Below are 23,881 nucleotides of genomic sequence, written 5' to 3'. Positions count from 1 at the left end.
CTTAAATCTGTGAGAAATTCTTTTTAAATAGATCCTACTTTATCTAAACTCTACCGAGTGGATTTTTGGTCTTGCCATCAAATGTTATTCTTTCAACTCATTTTTTCCTCCTTACTGGACACAGTTGTGCTTATGCCGCTCCTTATGCCTAGAATGCTTTCTTGTTCTATTCTCTCCCTTTCAAAATTCTGCCTTGCTTCAAGTCCCCTTCAAACACCATGTCTTCCTTAATGCCTTCTTTGTTCTGAACAATCACTCTGTATAACTATAGCATTTGATTGGTATCAACAATATAACACTCATCACAAACTGCTTTATAGAATTCTTTGTGTGAGTGTCTCATCTGGCCTAGTGTCGAGAAAACTTCTTGAGGGTAGAAAGCATAGCATATTAATTTTTATATCCCTCCCCAATCCCGCAACACAAGACAGTTGTTCAGTTAATAGTGAGGGAGTGAATGAACATACATACAGAGACCTTGACTCACCCAGTTCTGAAAGGGACTGAGGCCTGAGGCACATCTGGATATCAGAAGTGGAGCCATGTGTCATATACATGTAACTATTCTCCCATAGTACCAATGGATTTCCTTATTGGCTTAGTTACGCTATCTTTGGAATGAGATAATAAAACTACTGAGCTAATAGCTATTTGAACTCTTGGCGCTTCAGGACAGAACAGAGGTGAAGTGGACCAAAACATTTAAGTTAATTGCCTCCTGGATCCAAAGGGAAAAATTTGGCTCAGTATTTCTTAAACTGCGTTCAGTTCTGAGATAAGGACCAATAGCCATTTATTATAGAGCCATAGTTGTATAGTGACAATATTGATGATGACAATGATATTGATTTCTGAATTTATTATTTGTAATTCCTGTACACATGAACGATATTGTCTCCAAATGTGATTGGCAGTCATAGTTAAGATAATATTTTAGGGGCGCCTTGTGGCTCAGTCAGTTAGGCGTCCAACTTTAGCTCAGGTCACGATCTCACGGTCTGTGAGTTCAGGTCCCGCCTTGGACTCTGTGCTGACAGCTTGAGCCTGGAGCCTTCTTCAGATTCTGTGTGTTTCCCTCTCTCTCTGCCTCTTCCCCATTCTCTGTCTCTCCTTCAAAAATAAACAAAAAAAGATAACATTTTATTTATATTTTTATAGGTTATATATATACACACACACACATTACTATGGTGAAATTACTTTATAATTATTTTAATTTTTTATTAAAATGCATTTTAAACATTATGTGGATACCATTTTATAAACTCTTTCATGAGATGATTTGTACTGTGAGCAGTCATAGCTCATGCCCTCAACACCCTCACCCTTCTCTCCATTAGTACTTGCTTGGCAAAACTCCTGGTGTAATACAACTTCCCACCTACTCAATCTTTTTTTTTTTTTTTTGCAGTTTATTTATTTAGAGAGAGAGAGAGAAAGAGAGAACCAGTGGGGGTTGGGCAGAGGGAGCCAGGGACAGAGGATTGGAAGTGGGCTCTGTGTTGACTGACAGCAGAGAGCCTGATGCAGATCATGACCCTGAGATCATGATCTGAGCTGAAGTTGGATGCTTCACCAACTGAGCCACCCAGGGTCCCCTCCCACCTAGTCAATCGAATCAACTAGAGAGAAAAAAATATCATGCTGACTGGACTCACTTTAAAATTGTGACCTCAAGTTTCAAGTGGGTTCTCAATGTTGTCCACCCATTCTATTTCCCTAGTCATTTGACTCTCCCACTCTTCCCAATGATGCCATTCCCCTCCAGTCTTTTCCTCTCTTTTCCATCTTAACTGATGACTTTGCTTTTTATTTCAAAGCAAAGAGGCAGTCAAAAGAGAACTTTCATAACTTCTCACCACTAATTATAACCACTCCCTGTATCTTACCTTTCCTCCTGTTAGGAAGGCTGAACTATTTCTGTTGTCATCTGAATCCAACCCCTTTTTCTGTGCTCTGAGACCTATTCCCTTTTGCCCATTCAAGAACTTCACTTCTAGAGGCACCTAGGTGGCTTAGTTGGTTAAGTGTCAGACTCTGGATTTTGGTTCAAGGCATGATCTCATGGTTTGTGAAACTGAGCCCTGAGGGCTCTGCTCTGACAGTTTGGAGCTTGCTTGGGATTCTCTCTTCCTCTCTCTCATCCTCTCCTGGGCTTGCACATGCTCTCAAAATAAATAAACATTAAAAAAAAACACTTCACTTCTAAAATTATCCTCTTCCCTGTATCAATTTTCCTCTTTCTGTGGGATCATTAATACTAACATAGACATATTATTTAATATCTCTAATTTAATAAAAGGAACCCTCTCTTGATCTCTCATCCCTCTTTAGCCACTGCCTCATTTCTTTAATCTTCTTTACAGGATTAAACTCAAAAGAAAATTTTGTAAATGTGCTGTTCCCATGTAATCATCTTTCATTCTGTCTTGAATTCCTGCAATAAGGCTTTTTGCCCTCCTCATTCCACTGCTAATACTCTCATCAAGTCTACCATTGCCCTTCATATCATTAAATTAAGTGCTGAGTTGTCAGTCTTCAAAGGCTTCCAAGAAACTTCCCTCTTCTGGTTTTCCCCTATCTCTTTGGCTCCTTCTTCACAGTCTACTTTGTTGGTTCCTCTTCATTTCTTTGACAAATAAATGTCAAAGTTGGGGTTCCCCAAGGCTCAGTTCTCCTTTATTTGTCCTCATTCCCTAAGAGATCCAAGCCAGTTTCATGGCTTTGCAAACCCACATATATGACTTTCTCTTTCCCTTTCCTTTCATTCAGTTCCTTTCCCTTCCCTGTAATCTTGAAGAGTAGCAAGGTCATGAAAATCAAGGTAAGACTAAGAAATTGTTCCAGCATGAAAAAGACTAAAGAAATGATTCCGAACTGAATCCTTTTGATATAAAGGTCATTAGGATTAGATGGTGGTAATACAGTCACCTTAATTTCTGGATTTCAATGGTTTTATTGTGGTTATGTAGGAAAATACCCTTATTTTTAGGAAGAACACAGTAAAGTATTTGGGAGTGATGGGGTATTGGGGCAGCATTTTCACTGGGTCAGTATTAAGTCAACATTGACTCAAATGACTAAGGAAAGAAATTGTGCTGTACTTGCAAGTTTTCTGTAAGTTTGAGACTGTTTGTTTTAAAGAAAACCTTATGTTGACGAGTCTCAAATGTCTGTCTCTTGATTGTACCCAAGATCATATAACTAATTTTAAGGTTGAAACCTTCACCTAGGTGGCTAATTGTTGTCAGACTTAAAATGTAAAACTGAACTTTAGATTATGTACAGCCTTTCAATCCCATTTGTCCCTTCCTCAATGTTTTTACCATTTATCTAGTTGCTTGAATCAAACTCTTAAAATCAGTCCTGACTGCTTTTTAACTCTCAGGGCATCAGCAAATCCTGTTAGTTCTATCTCCAAAATATATCCAGAATCTAGTCGCCTCTTCCCACCTCTCCCAATACCTCTCTATTTCAAGCTGCTGGCACCTTTAGCTGGTCTTCTAAACTACTTTTCCTTTTTTTCTTTTTTAAAGTTTATTTAAAGAGAGAGAGGGAGAGAGAGAATCCCGGGCAGGCTCCATGCTCAATGTGGAACCTGATGCAGGACTCAATCTCACTACCCTAAGATAATGCCCTGAGCAGAAATGTTTTTAGCCCACTGAGCCACCCCGGTGCCCCCAGATTGATATGTTTAAACCATGAACTGATCTTGTCACTCCTCTACTCAAAATGGCTTTCCACCAACATAGAAAGAAATCTGAGTTGTACATACTACAAGTGGGCCATGGTCTACAAAGGTCCTCTATCATCTTGGCCACTAGCTTACCCCTCCCACTCCCCCAATCTCATCTCCTATCACTTTCCTTTTAATTACTGGCTCCAGTCATACTGGCTTCTCTTCTGTTCTTAGAGCACACCAAGGACTCTGCCACCTCAGGCCATTTGTATCAGCTGACCCTAACATTATAGATTTTCTAACACTTCCTCACAAAGGCCTTTCTTGACTGCCTTATCTAAAATGGCACTTCCTATTCCTTTACAATGTTTTACTTAAAATTTTTTTATTTTTGGGGCGCCTGGGTGGCTCAGTCGGTTGAGTGTCTGACTTTGGCTCAGGTCATGATCTCACTGTTGGTGAGTTCGAGCCTTGCATGGGGCTCTGTGCTGACAGCTCAGAGCCTGCAGCCTGCTTTGGATTCTGTGTCTCCCTCTCTCTCTGCTCCTCCCCTGCTTGCACTCTGTCTCTCTCTCTCTCTCTCAAAAAAAAATGTTTAAAAAAATTTAAAAATATAAAATTTTTTTATTTTTTAAGTTTTTATTTTGATCTCAATTGCTTAACATACAATGTTATATTAGTTTCAAGTGCACAATATAGTGACTTAACACAATTTTATTTTTCTTAATTTCATTTATCAGCACATTATATTATACTACCATTATATTATACTGTCTATATTTTTTTTACACTGGGGGTGTGTTCTACAAGTACCTACAAGTTATCCTGGACTTCTGTCTCATGTTTATTGTTATATCTAAGCACCTAGAATAGTGCCTTCTACTTAAGAAGTACTCAATAAATATTTGTTTAATGAATGAATGGACATATTTACTATTAAAGTGACCAAATGAAAATGATATAGACATCTTTGACCAATGGGGTGCCTGGGTGGCTCAGTCCCTTAAGCCTTGGGCTCTTGATTTTAGCTCAGGTCATGATTCCTTGGTCATGAGATTGAGTCCCACATTGGGCTGTGCACTAACAGCGTGGAGCCTGCTTGGAATTCTCTCTCTCTCTCTCTCTCTCTCTCTCTCTCAAAAATAACTAAATAAACATTAAAAAAAAAGAAAAGAAAAAGAAAGCTTTGGCTGAGAGGGAAGTAGAAGGTTTTGAAGTAATATCCCTCTAAAGGCAGAGTTTTGGGAGTAATTAAAGGTCATATATTATTCTGATTAGGAAAAAAGGTAATCAAGGAATCATGCCAGGGACACAAATCTACTATGTGCCTATATATTCCCTTTTCTTCTTTCTGTTTATCCATCCAGAAGGAGAGTTTTTGGGGGTGCCTGGGTGGCTCAGTCGGTTAAGTGTCCAACTTCAGCTCAGGTCATGATCTCACAGTTTATGAGTTTGAGCCCTGCATCAGGCTCTGTGCTGACAGCTCAGAGCCTGGAGACTGCTTTGGATTCTGTGTCTCCCTCTCTCTCTGCCCCTCCCCCATTCATGCTCTGTCTCTTGCTCCTTCAAAAATAAATAAACATTTAAAAAAAAAAAAAAGAAGGAAAATTTTTGGATAAGAGAAAGTTAAAATATGTAGAAATGTAATTCAGTACCAAGCTGTGTAATATAGTCAGTCATTGGAATTATTCTACAAACTGAAGTAGGTACACATATATCTCGGAGGGCTTTTGATTTTTAAAGATGTGTTTGACTTTTTGAAACAGTGTTTATTTGTTTTAGTGTTTTTTATGTTTATTTATTTTTGAGAGAGAGAGAGAGAGACAGAGACAGACAGAACACAAGCAGGCTAAGGCCACAGAGGGAGGGAGACACAGAATCCAAAGCAGGTTCCAGGCTCTGAGCTGTCAGCACAGAGCCTGGTATGGGGCTTAAACCCATGAGTGGTGTCATCATGACCTGAGCAGAAGTCAGGCACTCAACGACTGAGCTACCCAGGAGCCCCAAGATGTGTTTGACTTTAAAGAGAGCAGCCAAATATGTATTCCAAAGGATTTTTTTTAACTCTGAGATGAAGAATTCAGGGTTTGTTAAAGGAAGGTTTCTTAGGTCTGAAAGTATTCGTGGTGGAGTGGGGAAGAGGATGTAGGCATTCAAATAAACTATCGGTAAAAGTTACTCAGAAAAATACCAACTTTTACTTTGCATACAAGTGACTACTTTGTGATTATTTTTAAAAATCATTTTTTATTCCTGTTATTCTAATAAAGATTTTATTTTTTAAAGCATAATTTATTGGACAACTGCTGGTTCTCTCTTAGTTAAACATGTCCCGGAAAAGACTGGCTATTTGCATCCTGAAGCTGTAAGAAAGGTAACAGGAAGTTGCATAGAAAATTTGAAAGAAGCATTCCAATACGACAGGTGGGATTTTTCACAGTGAAGTACCAGACCACCTAGTAGAAATTTCAAAACAAATTTCCACTGGTTAGATGGTTCTTAAAGACCACAAGAGTCACGCAGTGGAAAGTGAGATTGCATTTGTTAAGTGATATTCTTCAGAGAAAGCAATGTTGTACATCCTATACCCCTCTCACTAAGGTAGAGAAGAGGAGAATGCCTGCTCTTTTACCTCGGGCCTAGTGAGTGAAGATTTTTATAGGATTATTCAGAGAACTATGGTGGGAAGGATGGGGAATAAAGGACTGATACCTGACTCCCCCCCTAGGAAAATCTAGGGGGTCAGAAAGTGATGGCTTGGCAGGTTCTTTGTTATTGGAGAGGATATGCCCAATTGCATTGGGACCAGTGAGCTCTCTCAGTATTTCTCAGGACAAATGATGCATAAAGCTTCTCACAGACTAGATGTGGGCCACACAGGAGAGAAAGAGCCAGTCCAGAGATCTTTTTTTTTTTTAATTAAAGTTTATTTATTTATTTTGAGAGACAGAGCATGAGCAGGAGAAGGGCAGAGAGAAAGGGAGAGAGAGAATCCCAAGCAGGTTCCGCACTGTCAGTGCAGAGCCTGATTCGGGGCGTGAACTCACGATCCGTGAGATCATGAGCTGAGCTGAAATCAAGAGTCAGATGCTTAACCGACTGAACCACCCAGGCGTCCCCAGATATCTTTTTTGACTCTTACCCAAGAGAATTGCCTGATATGTCAATTGGGCTCTAACAGAATGAACAGTATGTTGTGGATATCTGAAAAAACCTGTGACTAAGGAAGGAGCAGCCCCAAGAGTAATAGAATACATGCCCAGATGTTGTTGCAGGAGTTAGAGCTTGACTGATCAAGCATAAGTCTCTGAGGAACTCACAGAGGTTCCCACAAGACAAAGAATCAGTTTTAAACATCTGCCAATCCCAGCAAGTACAAAGTCATCTCACTGTAGTTCTAGCCAAATAAGACCTTTCTGCTCTCTTTTCCCTGTTCCCTCTCTGCACAATAACTCAGGGATTCCATCACAGTAGCTACTGCATAGGGAAGAAAGTAAATAGGAAAAGGAGAAAGGGCTGACCACATTCCTTTTCTCTAAGACTTTCCTTTATAAATGTCAAACTGAGGCTCAATTTTGTGATTTAAAGTGATTATAAGTTAAGGGAGCAGAAAAGTCATGAGACTTGCTGCAATTTTCACCTTGGTGGCAGGGGGGAAGACTTCCCCCCTGAATTCATTTCAAGAGAACAGTTATGTTTTGACTAGATCTCACAAGTCACATTAGCCCAAGGTAACACATACACAGATTTTCCACTGTACAGTTAGTGGAAATATTTCAGAACATGCAGGAACAAGTCTTAGGAGGAAGTACACATCACAAGCCCAAATTTATAAAATAAAAATTTCATAATTTTGGTATTAGTTTTGTTCACCAATTACTACAGTAGAATCCTGAAATAAAGGAATGTAGAAAAAAGCTCTATGGAAGAAATAAATGTAAAATTTGAATGAAAAGAATTCAGTTTTCCTAAAGTAAGGAAAAAAATGCAGTGTACTTTCAGTGAAATTACCAAACCAAAATGTATTCAAAATACACCTTTTAGGGGTGTCTGGCTGGCTCAGTTGGTAGCGCATGAAGACTGCTGACCTTGGGGTTATAAATTCAAGCCTCATATTGGGTGTAGAGATTACTTAAAAAACAAGTATAAAGTATACCTTTTAGCCATGGTTATTAAGAAAATAATTGTTGGGGCACCTGGCTGGCTCAGCTGTTTGAGCATCTGACTTTGGCTCAGGTCATGATCTCATGGCTTGTGGGTTCAAGTCCTGCTTTGGGCTCTGTGCTGATGCTCGGAGCCTGGAGCCTGCTTTGGATTCTGTGTCTCCCTTGCTCTCTGCCCCTCCCCCGCTCACACTCCATCTCTCTCTGTCAAAAATAAATAAACATTTAAAAAAATAAAAAAAGAAAAGAGAACAATTGCTAAAATTCTCATCCAAGCTCTCTGTATCAGCCATCCTTTTAGATATGATAGATCCAAATAAACAACATCAATTTTAAAGGAATTACATTATTATGAAACTACTTTGACTCTCTATTCTAAAATCAAGGGAATCAATTAAGGAGTATGCATGTAAAATAAGGTTTAAGGGTAAGAACACTAGTTAGATCCAACTGCAGTGAATAAGACCAAAAATAACAAATAATAATGCATTATATAGGTTTTCATTCTCTATAAGTTTTGGAAGTTGGCATTTCAGAGGGTTGGACCTTCTACAAAGTCATAAGGGACCTGAATCCTTTTAGTTCATCACCCCTCCATTCCTATGGTGTGCTCTTGTATTCTGGTTAAGATGGTTGCTAGATTTAACCATCGTGTCTATGTTCCAGGTAGCAGGAGGGAGGAAAGAAGAGCCCATTCCTCGTCTTTGAAGAAAATGTCTCAGTTCTCTTTGTCAGACAGAATACGTGGCTGCAAGGGAAGTCGGGAATTGTAGTCTTTTAACTCTGCACATTCTAGTCTTGAATAAATTTGGGGTTTTGTTACTAAGGTGGAATGAGAAAATGGATGTTACAGCAAGCACTCAGGAGTCACCAGCATAGAGACTTAAAATATATTTCTTCTAAGAAAAGGGCTAGGTCAAACCTTGATTACTAACAAGTAGAATTACTGATAAAGATCCTTACATGTACTGTACCTATGATTTCCTTTAAATGCTTGCTTTCCCTATGAAGAAAGAAAAACCCAAGAAAACCTACAACTAAAGAAAAACTACAATTAGTAGGAAACTCAGTAACTTGTTATATTATTTAAGCTCTCTGTTTTATTGAGAAGAGAAGCATCTCAATAATTTCTGAAACAAATTTGGGAATGTGTTCATTCATGCTATTACTCATACAATAAACACTGAATGTCTAGGGACCAGGGGAAGAAAAAGACATGATTTTAGTCTTCAAAGATTTAAAATCTAGTGGAGATAGTCATGAAAAAATTTAAATGTATGGAAGTGTTATAGGTGCTGTAGGAAAGTATGTACCAGCTGTTGTGGGAGCACAGAAAAGAAAGATATTAATTCCATAAAAGAGATAGAAGGTTATGTATCCAAAGTAAGGCAGAAAGTGATGTGAAATTAAATGAAAAATTATTATGCAATTTATAATATACCAAAAAGCATAGAAAATAACATAATTTACATCCATTTACAAGCTATCCTGAACTCAGATATTAGGAATATAATCACAGGACATACTTTTTGTTACAAATAATACCCAAACCTGGATTTTGGTATAAAGTTTGAACTTACTAGCATTGATGTATAGAGGTAAAAACATTATAAACCAATGATCTTCCACAAGGGGTTGTGATTGTAATTAAATCAAAGAGTTAAAGAGTAGTAAGAATGTTTCTGAAATTTGAGAAATGCTAGAGAAAGTGTTAGGGATCTTTCAATACATTCTAAAGCAATAGTGTTTATCATTTAATAATTCTCCATTAGTTTTAGGTTAGGTAGACTCTAATAGAACTTAGACATAATTTTTTTTTTCTTTCAAATTTGAAGCTTATTTTGTCTGTGGCAACAGGAAAAGGGACTAAAAACCGTCTTGGGGAGAGGGGTGGGAGGTGGTAGAGAGGGTGTGGGATTCTCTTGACTCAGAAGAGCAAAGTGGTAATTTTCCTCCCTTTACCATGAAAGTATTTGTAATTTTTGAAGTTGCTTTTCTGCAAAACATATGTATTTAAGGAATATTTCTGATATGGCCAAAATCTAAATTCTAGGCCTGTGGCAAGTACTTCAAGGGAACTTGGGGTCACTGCCAGAGCTATGTTTGTGTGCCTCTTGTAGGGAATGCATCAGGGAACAAGAAGTCTGCTAAAATGGCTGACACAACATCAACAGAGGCAGGCTCCCCCTTTGACTATGTAGTTTCTTTCCGTTATTAAAACATAGGGTTCCTTTTCTTTTCTTTTATTTATTTATTTATTTATTTATTTTTTTTTTAATTTTTTTTTTTCAACGTTTTTTATTTATTTTTGGAACAGAGAGAGACAAAGCATGAATGGGGGAGGGGCAGAGAGAGAGGGAGACACAGAATCGGAAACAGGCTCCAGGCTCCGAGCCATCAGCCCAGAGCCTGACGCGGGGCTCAAACTCACGGACCGCGAGATCGTGACCTGGCTGAAGTCGGACGCTTAACCGACTGCGCCACCCAGGCGCCCCTAGGGTTCCTTTTCAATTGTTTCTTCACATTGTTAAAAAAGAAGTTACTTTTTAACCATTTTTCTACATTGTTAAGAAAAAGTAATCCAATCTAGAATGCTAGATAATAACCTAAAAATTTGAGGAAAATATATATTGCCAATTTCAATATTTTAAAAGCTGGGGGTTGCCTGGGTGGCTCAGTTGGTTGCCGACTTTGGCTCAGGTCATGATCATGGTTCATGAGTTCGAGCCCCACGTCAGGCTCTGGGCTAACAGCTCAGAGCTTGGAGCCTGCTTTGGATTCTGTCTCCCTCTCTCTCTGCCCCTCCCCCACTCACACTTTGTCTCTCTCTCTCTCTCTCTCAAAAATAAATAACCATTAAAAAAAATTTTTTTTTTTTAAATATTTTTTTTTCCCAACGTTTATTTATTTTTTGGGACAGAGAGACACAGAGCATGAACGGGGGAGGGGCAGAGAGAGAGGGAGACACAGAATCGGAAACAGGCTCCAGGCTCTGAGCCATCAGCCCAGAGCCCGACGCGGGGCTCGAACTCACAGACCGCGAGATCGTGACCTGGCTGAAGTCGGACGCTTAACCGACTGCGCCACCCAGGCGCCCCAAAAAATTTTAAAGCAAGACAGGAAATTCCCAGGTTCTAGGAAAAGGAAAACAGAAAACCAGAGCATTAGGGGGAGCTGAAGCCAAGTACATGCTGAAGCCCAATTGGAATAGGGAACATGCTATGAGACTGGAAGACTAAAAGACAATGACCGCTGATACATGCAACAACGTGGATGAGTCTCAGAATAAGTACGCCAGGTGAAAGAAGCAACACAAAACAGAATGCATATTGTACAATTCCATTTATAGAAAAGTCTAAAAAATGCAAACTTATCTATAGTGACAGCAGATCAGTGGTTACATGAGGATGGGAGAGAGAGTGGGAGAGAGAAATTACAAAGAGGCCCAAGGGAAGTGTTTTGGGTAATGGATATGTTCACTATTTTGACTCTGGTGATGATTTCATAGGTGTATACGTATCTCAAAACTTGTCAAATTGAATACTCTAAATATGTGTAGAAATATGTGTAGACACATTCAAAAGAATGAAACTGGACCACTTTTTCACACCATACACAAAAATAAACTCAGCATGGATTAAAGACATAACTGTGAGACTTGAAGCCATAAAAATCCTAGAAGAGAGCACAGGCATTAATGTCTCTGACATCAGTCACAGCAATGCTTTTCTAGATATGTCTCTTGAGGCAAGGGAAATAAAAGCAAAAATAAACTATTGGAACTACATCAGAATAAAAAGTCTCTGCACAGTGAAGGAAATGATGAACAAACCAAAGGGCAACCTACTGAATCGGAGAAGATATTTGCAAATAACATATCCAATAAAGGGTTAGTATCCAAAATATATAAAGAACTTATACAACCCAAGACACCAAAATCAAGTAATCCAATTTAACAATGGGGAGAAGACATGAGCAGACATTTCTCCAAAGAAGACACACAGATGGCCAAGAGCACATGAAAGGATGCTCAACGACACTCATCATCAGGGAAATGCAAATCAAAACTACAGTGAGATATCACCTCACAACTGTTAGAATGGCCAAAATTAACAACACAGGAAACAACAGTTATTGGTGAGGATGCAGAGAAAGGGAAGCCCTCTTACACTGTTGGTGGGAATGCAAATTAGTGCAGCCACTGGGGAAAAAAGTATGGAGGTTCTTCCAAACGTTTAACGTAGAATTACCCTATGATCCAAGAATTGCACTACTGGGTATTTATTGCCAAAATACAAAAATACTAATTCAAAGGGATACATGTTCCCCTATGTTTATAATGGCATTATTTACAATAGCCAAATTATGGGGGCAGCCCAATAGATGAATGAAAAAAGGTGTGGTATACACATACATTGAAATATTACTCAGCCATAAAAAATAAAATGCTCCTATTTGCAATGACATGGATAGAGCCAGAGAGTATAATGCTAAGCTAAATAAGTCAGTCAGAGAAAGACAAATACCACATGATTTCACTCAGATGCAGAATTTAAGAAACAACAAAATGAACAAAGGAAAAAAAGAGAGGCAAACCAAGAGACAGACTCTTGACTATAGAGAACAAACTGATGGTTACCATAGGGAAGGTGTGAAGGGGGATGGGTTAAATACGTGATGGGGATTAAGGAGTGCACTTGTGGTGATGAGCAATGGTGATGTATGGAATTGTTAAATCACTATATTGTGTACCTGAAACTAATATAACACTGTATGTACACTATATTGGAAGGAAATAATTTGTTTATGTAATTTATTTGTTGAAGGAATTTGGTGGTTGGCCCTGTAGAGTTTCCCACATTCTGGATTTTCTTGATTGCAAAAAAAAAAAAAAAATCTTATCTTTTAGAACTATGTAATGAAGAATTTATGGGTGAAATCCACATGAGGGGTGGGGAAGAGGAGATTGGTCATATATTGATCATTTTCCAAGCTGAGTAGCACCTGAAGACTGATACTGTTCTCTCTACTTTTTATGTGCTTAAACATTTTTGTAATAAAGAGTTAAAATAAAAGAAGTCCTGAGTCCCCTAAATCTCTTAGAGGTTGAACATAGAGGTCTACATTTTCTAATAATAAACTCCCAGAGTGATTTTGTTATATGTTAAAGAGAATCACTGGCCTAGATCAAAGTAGAGGACTCTGATGGTGAGATGGATGTTGGATACTTGCCACAAAGTATGGGAGAAACAGTTTCTGGTATGTGTACTTTCTATTTCTTATCAAATAACAAAAATTGTACATTTATTCTTTTTCAGAGAGATTTATGGCTCTGCCTACTTCACTGCTGAGAAAATTTTCTGATCCCTACATATATACTGATTTTGTTCTTTTTAAAAATGTTTATTTCTGAGAGAGAGAGCGAGCAAGCAGGGGAAAGGCGGGGGGGGGGGGGAGGGAGGGAGAGAGAGAGAGAATCCTAGGCAGGTGCTGTGCCATGAGCACAGAGCCTGATGCGGAGCTCAAACCCATGACACATATTCATGACCTGAGCCAAAATCAAAAGTCGAACACTTAACCGACTGAGCTACCCAGGTGCCTCTAATTTTGTTCCTATTTAATTTTAAAAGTGTGATTTTATTTTATTTATTTTTTTTTTTCAACGTTTATTTATTTTTGGGACAGAGAGAGACAGAGCATGAACAGGGGAGGAGCAGAGAGAGAGGGAGACACAGAATCGGAAACAGGCTCCAGGCTCTGAGCCATCAGCCCAGAGCCTGACGCGGGGCTCGAACTCCCGGACCGCGAGATCGTGACCTGGCTGAAGTCGGACGCTCAACCGACTGCGCCACCCAGGCGCCCCTAAAAGTGTGATTTTAATATAGGTTTGCTTTATCATTTGGGCTTAGTATGATTTGCCTGAATTACTCTGAGTTTCAGCCCTACATAAAACTGAAACATAAAAGTTTGTTTTCTGTATCTATAGTCTCCTCTATGACACCTTTGATCTCTCAGATTCTTAGCGTCTCTTTTTTAATCTTCCCACTAGTAAAAAACCACTCAAAAACCATATGATAAACTCATTTATACAAGATTACTGATTAAAGTCATGAAGTCCTCTTCTCAGGGAAAGTAGATTTAAAGAGGGCACAGGATTTAAGTTGTTAAAAAGAAAGTATAGTGATGAATTCTCAGGCATCAAGTAACCTAGTCAGAGAGTTTTGGGGGGGTGGTTACCTTCAAGACCCTTTACACTGTTACCAAGCAGGCTGTTACCTATTGATCCATTGAAAATGTATCCTTAGAAGAACTGGATAATGCCTTTTCTTTTGTAACTTGCATGGAAAACTTAACTTTGGCTGCAAGCAATAAAATGCCAGGTTTGAAAATTTTTTAATGTTTATTTATTTTGAGAGAGAGAGAGCGTGTGAGAAGTGGAAGGGCAGAGAGAGAGGAGAGAGAGAATCCCAAGCAGGCTCTGAGCTATTAACAGGGAGCCCTGATGCCTGGCTTGATTTCATGAACCATGAGATCATGACCTGAGCCAAAATCAATAGTCAGATGCTTAACTGAGCCACCCAGGTGCCCCAGATTTGAACTTTTTAAACAGTCCAGGAAGCTTATTGGCCCAGGAAACTTAGTAAATCTGGAAAGGGGTAGGCTTCAAGCTGGGTTTGAGCTTTTCTATTATATGTCAGCTTTATCCTCAGGCTGGCTTCCCTCATGGTAACAAAGTGGCCACAGTAATTATAGGACTTAGGTTCATCTATCACACTAACCAGAGTAGGAAACAGGGCACTTTCCTTCTCCCAATAAACATGAGATCTGGCCTTTCTTATGATTGGACCACTTTAGATCTGCATTAGTGTCTATCCTTGACAGAGTTAGGTGGAGACCAGATTAGGCTAGTTATGGAATCAATTAGGGCCCACACCTGGAGCTGGAGCCGGAGCTTTTCCCATTCAAATCATTAGCTGCCTCACAATTGCAGAGGGGTAGAAATGCATGCTGGGGAGTCAACCAACAATGCCCAATATAAAAGATATACATTTCCCGCCATTAAATACCATGATTTAAATTCTTCCAGGGGTGCCTGGGTGGCTCAGTCGAGCGTCTGACTTTGGCTCAGGTCATGATCTCAAGGCTCCTGAGTTGGAGCCCTACGTTGAGCTCTATTGGCAGCTCGGAGCCTGGAGCCTGCTTCAGATTCTGTATCTCCCTCTCTCTCTCAGAAATAAACATTAAAAAATTAAAAATAAATAAATTCTTCCATTTTGTTCAATATGTAACTTATTTCTTGGTTTTGACATTATAAAATTTTATAATTTTTAAAAGTTTTTTCTTAATGTTTATTTATTTTTGAGAGAGCACAAGTGAAGTTGGGGCAGAGAGAGGGAGATACAGAATCTGAAGCAGGCTCTAGGCTCCGAGCTGTCAGCTCAGCCCGACATGGGGCTTGAACCCGCGAACCATGAGATCATGACCTGAGCCAAAGTCAGGCACTTAACCAACTGAGCCACCCAGGCACCCCTAAATTTTATCATTTTTTAAAAAGTTTATTTATTTATTTATTTTGAGAGAGAACATGAGTGAGGGAGGAGCAGAGAGAGAAAGAGAATCCCAAGGAGGCTCTGTGCTGTCATGCAGGGCTCTAACTCACGAACCTTGACATCGTGACCTGAGCTGAAATCAAGAGTCAGATGCTTGACTGAGCCACCCAGGTGCCCAATATTATCAAATTGGGAATTGCAGGTCCACCTGAAAGAAACAGGGTAAGATAAGGTACACTAGGGAATACAGAGACTTTGAGGAGAGAACACATGTCCTGTAGCCAGCTGATTATCACTATGTAGGTCCGCTGTTTCCAAATCTTTGTTTTTTTAAAAGAGAATGCCTGTGAAATCTTCTGGCTTTTAACATTAACTTTGGCTAGTTTAAGTACTGTGTAGGCCAAACGAAACAAAACAAAACAAAACCCAACATATTTGTGCATTAGATCTGGACCTAGGCTACTAGTTTCTGTCATATTATGAGCCATGCTCATAATACCCTCCTCCAAAGTGAGAGCTTTAGCTCTTTCAAGGACTAGGGCTGCTAGCATTTGCTAATGGCAAAGGAAGCCATAGCGGGGAGAGAAGTGAGCAGCACACATTATATGAAGGATGCTGTTATTAATTCTTTGGCATGTACTTAAAATTGTTTTCTTGGTGGTGAGGATGAGTTTACACCGAATCACCCTCACCGTCTCTTATTTAGGTTCTGTTGTGACTTGTCTCTTATCTTGGTTCTCTTATGGCATCTCTTATCTAAGTTCTATTGTGAAGAACAGTTCAGTTTTGCACAATGACCCCTGGTGATCAGAGGTGTAACATGTGGCCATAGGTCAGAGTTTGCCCTTTTTGTCAAAAAGCTTCTGTCCAGTGAGAGGCTGTCAGAAGGTAGAAACTATGTCTTTCATCTGTTGACTTCCTCATGGTCCCCAGTGTAACTTTACGTGTACTTTATTTAGTAGAGGTTTGGTACTTATCAGCTTATTTACTAATAGGTACTTGTTTATTAATAGATACAGATGATTTGAGTTGTTCTAAACCTAATTTTATTAAATATCAAACTTCCAGCATTTACTGAGTCAGGGCCAGAGCTAGGTAGACTCTTGGAATACAGAGGTTAAAGGACCTTCTGGGAAGGAGCCCAGAAGGGTAGGGGAAACAGAGAATAGTTGTAATACTCTTGATATGTCCTAGTATCTCTAGACATTTAAATCAGGAAAAGTTAAAAAAAAAAAAAAAAAGAGAGAGGGACCTTTGGACAAATATCATATGTCTCAGAGCAGTTTTCGGATCTAATTGGGGAAATGAGAGCAGGGGAATTGAAGGGGGACAGAGGGGGGAGTATTTTAAACTAAACAATTCATTCTAGAGCTCAAATCATTGGACATACACTGAAAGCTTGCTGCACCAAAGGCACTTATTCATACAATTGCATTTATGGAGTACTTCCTGTGAGTCAGGCACTCTGCTAGGCATTGTGTAAGATAGAAAAATGAATGAAGCAGGTCCTCAAGGATTCTCTAGAGGGATAAAATATTGCACAGATTTACCTAGATAAGGTTGAATATATGCGGTGCCACAAACCGATAGAAACAAAGTGCTATGGAAATTAGGAAAATTTACAGTTCATTTCTGGCTGCAGGATCTAGGAAGGAGGATACCTACACTTGAAGGCTCAGTACACAATACTTGTAGAAGAGAAAGAGTTGGTTTCTTTTCACTCTACTATGTCTATCTACTCCCAAGAATAAAATGAGGGCCAGTTTTCTACCTATAAGTACACAGCAGGTATTTTCCCTCTTCTATCTCCCCAGTCTCACGCGACGAAGCAGGAAGGGAGTGCTTCGCAAGCACACAAGACACCTTGAGAAAGGCACAGAAGAGAAACTGGCGAGAAAAAGTTATTGTTTAAGGTGACTTCCCTGAGGATTACTGTGCATTAAGAGTGAAGACACGTAAACCAGGTTCCTGGGCAGGAACACAATCGCCCCAAACTTAGAATTATCTAAGAACTGGCTAAGCACTGGGCAGGGCCGTCACCTACCCTGACCGGGGCCCGGGGAGGCCCCTCAACGCGCTCGAACCGGCTGGCCCCAAGGGCGCGGTTACCTCCCCGGAGGGTTCTAACGCCAGGCGAGGGCCTCCCGCCCTTTTCCGGGTCCCTATTCTTACTACCCAGGTTCTATCAGGTCTTCGCTCCCCCGCCCCCTGCCCAACCTCCGCCAGGCAGGGACGTGTACGCGCGTGCGCGCCGCCCCCGAGGGCAGAGAAGGCGCCTCCGCCCTCAGGAGCGCGCACGCCGCGCCGAGGGGCCCTGACGCGCGCGCTCCCGGCCCGCCTCCTCCTCGGCCCGCCCCCTCCCTCGCCTCTTCCTGCCGGGCGGTCCCCCTCTCCCCCCCCTCTTCGCTCCCTCCGCCTTGCTCCCTCCGCCCTCCCAGGGCTCTGGCGGCCACGGAGTGAACGGGACGGGCCCGGCCGCAGAGCGCGGAGCGGCGGGTGGGACGTGGGCGCCTGGCAGAGTTGTTCCGGCCCTGCCCGCTGAGACGTGAGGAGGTGAGGCGAGGGCGGCCTCCTAGGGGCGGGTTGGCGGCCGGGCGGCAAGGAGCCGCGGGCCGGGCCGGGGGTGTTGGCGCCGGGGCTGAGCCGTGGGAGGGTCGGTGTGGGGGCCGGGCCGAGCACGGGATGCGAGAGTACTGCGGGGAGGAGGGCACCGGGGCTCCGGGACTGTCGGTCGCTTCCTGGACCCCACAGCTCTGCCTGCTGGTCGCTTCTCCCGGCCCGGGCGGAGTCGGGGCGCCCCTCACCTGGGGGCGGGGTGGGGACTTGGGCGCTCGCCCCCAGCTGTGCCCTCCTGACAGTGCCGCCGCCTCCGCCGCTGCGCCTTGCCTGCCGCCTGGCTCGAGGTCCCTGCAGCCTCGCGTCCGGGGGGCGTGTGGTTGGGGTATTTGCTTACCCACACAGGCTTCTGTTCGTGACCGCTTTCGCCCTCGCGCTCCCCCTGCCTCCGCCCGGCACTTTGCTCCGCTCTTGCTGTTGATGCTTGTGGTTTTGCAGTCTGGGAGGGGCTGCGCCCTGGGCAGATCTCTACCTGCAAGGAATGCCCCGCTTCAGAGTTGACCTCCTGGCCGCGAAAGTCCTCCGTCCAGGTGTGGGTGCTTAGTGTCCTGATAACTGAGTCAAAGTTTCTGAGACTGGTCTAGTACTTTGCACGGGTCGCCAACGGTGCAGGGCTGGGCAGTGCGTCAGCATGTGGAAAGGGGCTACCAGCCAGCAGAAGGTGGCCGAGTGCTAGAGGACTGGACTGACAGGGTTTGTTTCTGACCCTGGGGCAGTGCGTCCAGGTGCTTGTGTATTCTCCTTGTAGCTCTCACGATTATCTTAGAACATGTACCAAAACGTAGGTGGTCACTTGCAGAGTTGAGGGTTTCCTGCAAGTGAGGAGAAGAGCCAACCTCATTATGCTAATTAGTGGTAAGGAGAACTTTTGCTTGCTGGAGAGATTTCAGCAGTGACTGGAAACTGATTTCAAGGCCTGCATTTTAGTACTGGAAGGTTTAGGGATTTTTAATACACTTAAATTTTCTTGTACTTGGTGGGAGGTAGGTGGTTGCTCGTTACAGTTCTGAAAACACAATTTCAAGAAAACATTCTGACTTTTCTTATAGCAGTGTTTACATATGGCTTCTGTACTGTAGAATAGCCAATACTATGATGTCAGAAAATAAAAAATGAAGTTTGCTTGTGGTCAAATTGGAAGTGGATTTTGTCCATGGAAAATATTGGTCCACCAGCTGCTAGCACTGGAAAACTGGTCTATGATTCATTATCTCAAGAAAGAGCCCCATGTGAAACTCACAATGAAATTGCAAAGGAGCAAGACCAGATGAATTTCATCCGTTTGTATTTAAATGCTCACCTGTTTGGTGAGTTAGTTGAGACTGTGAGTTAGACTGGTGTGTATATTAATTCAAAATGTGCTCTGATATTATGTATTAATAAGTCATCTTGGGAGAAGTGGATGTAGTTGGGCAATGCTGATATGAGAACATGTTATGTAGCCTACATTATATTCTAGAAAGCTGGAAACAAGGTAGTAGATCCCAGTACTATTGGGACATGTGGTGAATAAACCACCCAGCATAAAAAGGTGTGACAATACATGTGTGAAGTTGTTGTTTTTTGGCCTGAGTTATTTGATGGGAACTTTAATATACAGTATTATGGTTTTGCTATTCTGAGAGTTTTTGTTCCTTTTGTTCCTGTTTCATGATTTAGATAGTTTTCTTTTCACTCTAGTAGTTATTATACTATTTTTTGAATGAAACAATTTTATAAGGCATATGAAAAAAGTTTTCATGTTTATCAGCTTACCAGTGTAAAATTTGTGACTTGTAAAAAGTTGTAATTAAAAATTTTTTCTTTGCTTTAACCCAGATTTCAACTCAATTCTATATTTATTTGAACTCAGATGATACAGAATTAAAGCTGAAAGTCCTTTTATCCATTCTTAATGGAATAGTTAAGGAATTCTGTTGTGCCAAGCAAAAATATTATGAGTGGGAGACAGCCAAGTTCAAGAGATTAACTTTGAAGACAGTAGTAGCTAACTAGCAAAAATTTCTTGCGTTGAGGGTATAGAACTGGATCTGCGTTCCATCCTACCATTGTCTTGAAGAGGTGTGGGGATGATTATGGCTAGAAAGAGGGTGTTTAGAGAATAAAGTAGAAACTGTAGTCTGTGGGATTCCCAGGCACAGAGCGTTTTTTGTTGTTTTTTTTTTGTTTTTGTTTTTGCTATGTCTCACAAGTTTTAATGAGTTAATGCACATATATAGCTCTTGCTTTGTAGGAATAGGTCAGCCACCGGGTCTGAGTCTGACCAGCAGAAAAAGCTGTTCCAGCCTCTGGTACTGCAAAAGTAGCTCAGCTTCTTATGAAGATAGTCTTATGAGCATTTGCCATGACTAACAGTGGAGGCAGAGAAAGTACTGACTTGAGCCTGAGTTATGGTAAAACATACATTTTGGAGGAGAGATTTAATACTGTGAACATGGAAGAAGGCCTTTCTTGACTTGTGCCTTTTCAGAGTGGTGAATAATTTTCACTTTGGTCAGTATTTGAGATTGGGTATAAATACATGAATGTCAGTGAACCCCTAATAAGGAAGAGTTCATGGAATTTAGCAGAACTTGTATCTCAACATTCAACTTTTCATATTTCATTTACTTTCCATATTCACTCATTCAACAGGTAGGATGCCATAATTGTTTGAGGATAGCACGTTTGTGCTCATGCTGACTCCTTTTTGTCAGATTTTGGTACTTTTTGGTGTAATTTTTGGGGATTTTCCATGGAAGCTTCTAGGCATATAATTAGTTGATGTGGAGTTAGATTTGGGCTACGATTATTTGAAATTCTGAGCCTTCTTGTTTTCTAAATAGCTTTAAAAATAGAAAACACAATTCTTTATAAACACTCATGAAAAATCTGGTTACAGACTGTGTTGTTGTCTAGAACAGCCAAGAATATATTCAAGAAACTTCCCCTCTCCTTACCTAGTTTAGTAAGCTTAAATAAGAAATAAAGTTTTTTTTTTTTTTTCAATAAAAGCCTAATTTTCCCAGAGTATCAACTGTTGGATGTGCTGTTTTTTTTTTCCCCCTCCTTGCCTGTTCTAAATTCAACAAGTACATGTCTCTAGTCCATGGCAAAAACTTAATTCTAGTAGGGAATTCTCAGAAATGGGAGGTCTTGTTTGGGGATGCAAGCTTGTGCTGGAGAATTTGGCTGGAAAACATCAGATATAGAAATTAACTTTTTTATAGCACTGTTTTTTTCTGTACCTAGGGTTCTCAGTGGGGTGGGGGCATGGGCACAAATGTCACAATTACTTGGATTTTTTTTTTCATATTATATATTTTCTCTTCCTCTCCTCCTCTCTCCCCTAACCCTTTGCTAAATGAACCACTGTTACTAGTAGGAGTGTGTTTTGTCCCTAAGGTGTGTGGGGCTGAACAAAGGCTGAGAACCTTGGCCCTTTGCTGATACTTCCTAAGCCAAATTTCCCCTCCTTGTAAGTTGCCGTCTGTTGATATCAATAGGGATCTCTGTAACTCTCATTTCTGAGGAGAAATACATTTTGGTGGTAAAGAGATTATGTATATAACCAAACTCAGAGTAAGATTTATTGCATTGTGGAGGACACATGGAAGAGACTAGGAGATTGTTCAGCTGAACATTTATGAAACTGTTTTGACTGGAACTTACAATAAGAAACATGTTTTATACCTTAACACTCCCCCACCCACCCCATGTGCCTGTGTACAAAGTTGAAAATTTGGCAAAACTATACTTATCTTTTCAGGACCTTGCTGGAACTGGCTCATTGTACTGGCTTGTAGAAGCAGTGTGGCTTTGTCTTCCTCCCTCGCTCCATGTTCAGTGACATGAGCTTGAAATTGGCCGTGGTGTGAGAGCATGTAGAAGTATATAGTTCAGGGCCTTTTTCCCCGCTTCGTATAGCCAGTTTTTAAACATTTTCTGCGCACTACTGCCTACAACACACTTTGATGTTTTCTATTACACTTCATTTATTTAAAAAAATGCTGGGTTTGGACTCCCAAATTGATTTTATAGCCAGCTAATGATAGATAACAGTCTATATTTAAAAACTGGTTTGGTCCACCCTCTCCTCTTTGCAGGTGAACATACCAAAATGTTGAAGTTCAAGGTCAGATGGCTAGTTACCAGTAAAGCCGGGTCTCCAGAATCCTAGTAATCTGGCCTTGTTTCTAGTGGACTTCTCTACTAACTCAAGCCATTTATGTAGCTCAGTTGAAGCGCTTACTATGTTCAAGACATTGGTTAAACGGTTCGAATAGAGTTTGAATAAGGCATGGACTTTGACCCTAAGGCCTTTATGTTTATGTAGGGATTAGATATGGAAACAAAGCTACTATAAGGCAGAAAGTAATGTGTGGTAAAGAAATAAAGATAAGGCACTCTAAGAATTTAGAGACAGGAGGGGGCGATTACTTTTGGTTGTAAGGATAAGGGAAGAGGTGACATTTTAACTGTGCTTTGAAGAATAGGTAGGATTTGGACATGTGGAAATAGGACAAATAGTATGTAAAGAAAGGCCTTTCTATACCAGGGGCCAAGGGTGATCAAAGATCAAGAGGGAAAGGACTAAGCAAGAAAGAGCATCAGATGGTGAAGAGCCTTAAATGCCAGTTTTCCTTTCTGCTTTTCAGTTTATCTTTCCTTTTTGACTCTGGAGTCATCTAGTAGTACTTCTTAACATTAGGCTTTGTATATATGCCTTGCTCCTGGTTAGAATATGACCCAGAGAACACTTGAGTATTCTTACAGTAAAAGCTGAAGGGAAAAATTATTAGTGTTAAGGAAGCAACCTTGTGTTTTCCAATCCTAAAACTATTGGAAAGTAAGGGAAAATATTTTCTTTGTGAGGAGATACTATTTTTTGTTTTGCCAGATAGCATCAGATTGGCTGTAGTAGAGGAGGGAGCAGTTTTGAAAGTATTTTCAAAGTGCCTTTAAAATGTGATTTCAGAATGGATGGATCTTAGTTTTTGGAGGCAAATCTGGTTCAGGGAGAAAGGTAGTCTTTACAGATCCATGACTGGGCTGACTAGCTTTCAGAATTTAGGGCATCAAGGCAAAGTATTTTTTATGACATCCAGATGTGAGGGATTGATAGATTTTTATTTTTATTTATTTATTTTTTTACTCAAAGAATTTCAGCATTTATGCTATTTGACAGGCTGTATGACTGAGGATGTTTTGAAGTCCTGGATGGACCTTGCCTTGTTCCACAGGTGAATTAGATGGCTAGAAATGAACATAAGTGACAGTAAGGTATGTCTGTTAATCAGATTGACTGGTGATAGCTCTCAAGCTTTTCTGTCTTCAGATGATTTCACACTTTACTGCTTCTAAGTAAGATGATGCACAGTCAATTTGAAGAAGCTTTAGTTCTTTTTGACCTCTCAGTTCTGTAAAGGTAAAAGCCCTTTTAGAGTGTTGCCCAGGTAACAACAAATACACAGACTGGTAGAAGCATGTGGAAAATTTTGGTAATCTTGGTGATGAAGTTGCTACAGTAAATAACTGCTTAGTTGGTAGAAGCTGGGCTACTTCTGGATGGTTGACGAAGAATTTTTAGGATGAGCTTTTGTTCCAAAATAAATATGAATTGTGTCTTTGCCATTCTGTTTTCCTCATTTATTTAAGCTTCTGATACGTAAAGTTTGTCCTGTCATTTCAGAAGGTTTCAGCAGTTTCATATGAACTGCTTCACAGGATAGCACACCCCAAATAGCGTGATAAGAGTTCAGATGCAGCATGCCTCAGATACCTCACACCAGTTGAATGGAGTAGCTAATCGTGTCAGCACAGGGTTGTTTTTTTTTTTAATTAATTTTTTTTTGAGATGTGTTAGGCTTCACAAATAGAGTTTATATGATATT

At 40.6% G+C, this 23,881-nt stretch overlaps 1 protein-coding gene across 4 annotated transcripts in view; it reads left to right on the top strand.

The window, feature by feature from the left end:
- Window positions 1-17,805: 17,805 nt before the first annotated feature.
- The window catches only part of RABGAP1L (RAB GTPase activating protein 1 like), a 779,355-nt gene continuing 773,279 nt past the window's right edge, over window positions 17,806-23,881 (top strand). For all 4 annotated transcript variants that reach the window (XM_086693120.1, XM_086693117.1, XM_086693118.1 and 1 more), the window contains exon 1: window positions 17,806-17,945. The gene's annotated coding sequence lies outside the window, so the exon portion shown is untranslated. The remainder of the gene's footprint in view (window positions 17,946-23,881) is intronic.

The sequence above is a fragment of the Puma concolor genome, chromosome E4 (assembly GCF_028749965.1).
Source record: "Puma concolor isolate L17-30 chromosome E4, mPumCon1.1.hap2, whole genome shotgun sequence".
Lineage (NCBI taxonomy): Eukaryota > Metazoa > Chordata > Mammalia > Carnivora > Felidae > Puma > Puma concolor.
This window is presented reverse-complemented; position numbering and strand designations above follow the sequence as displayed.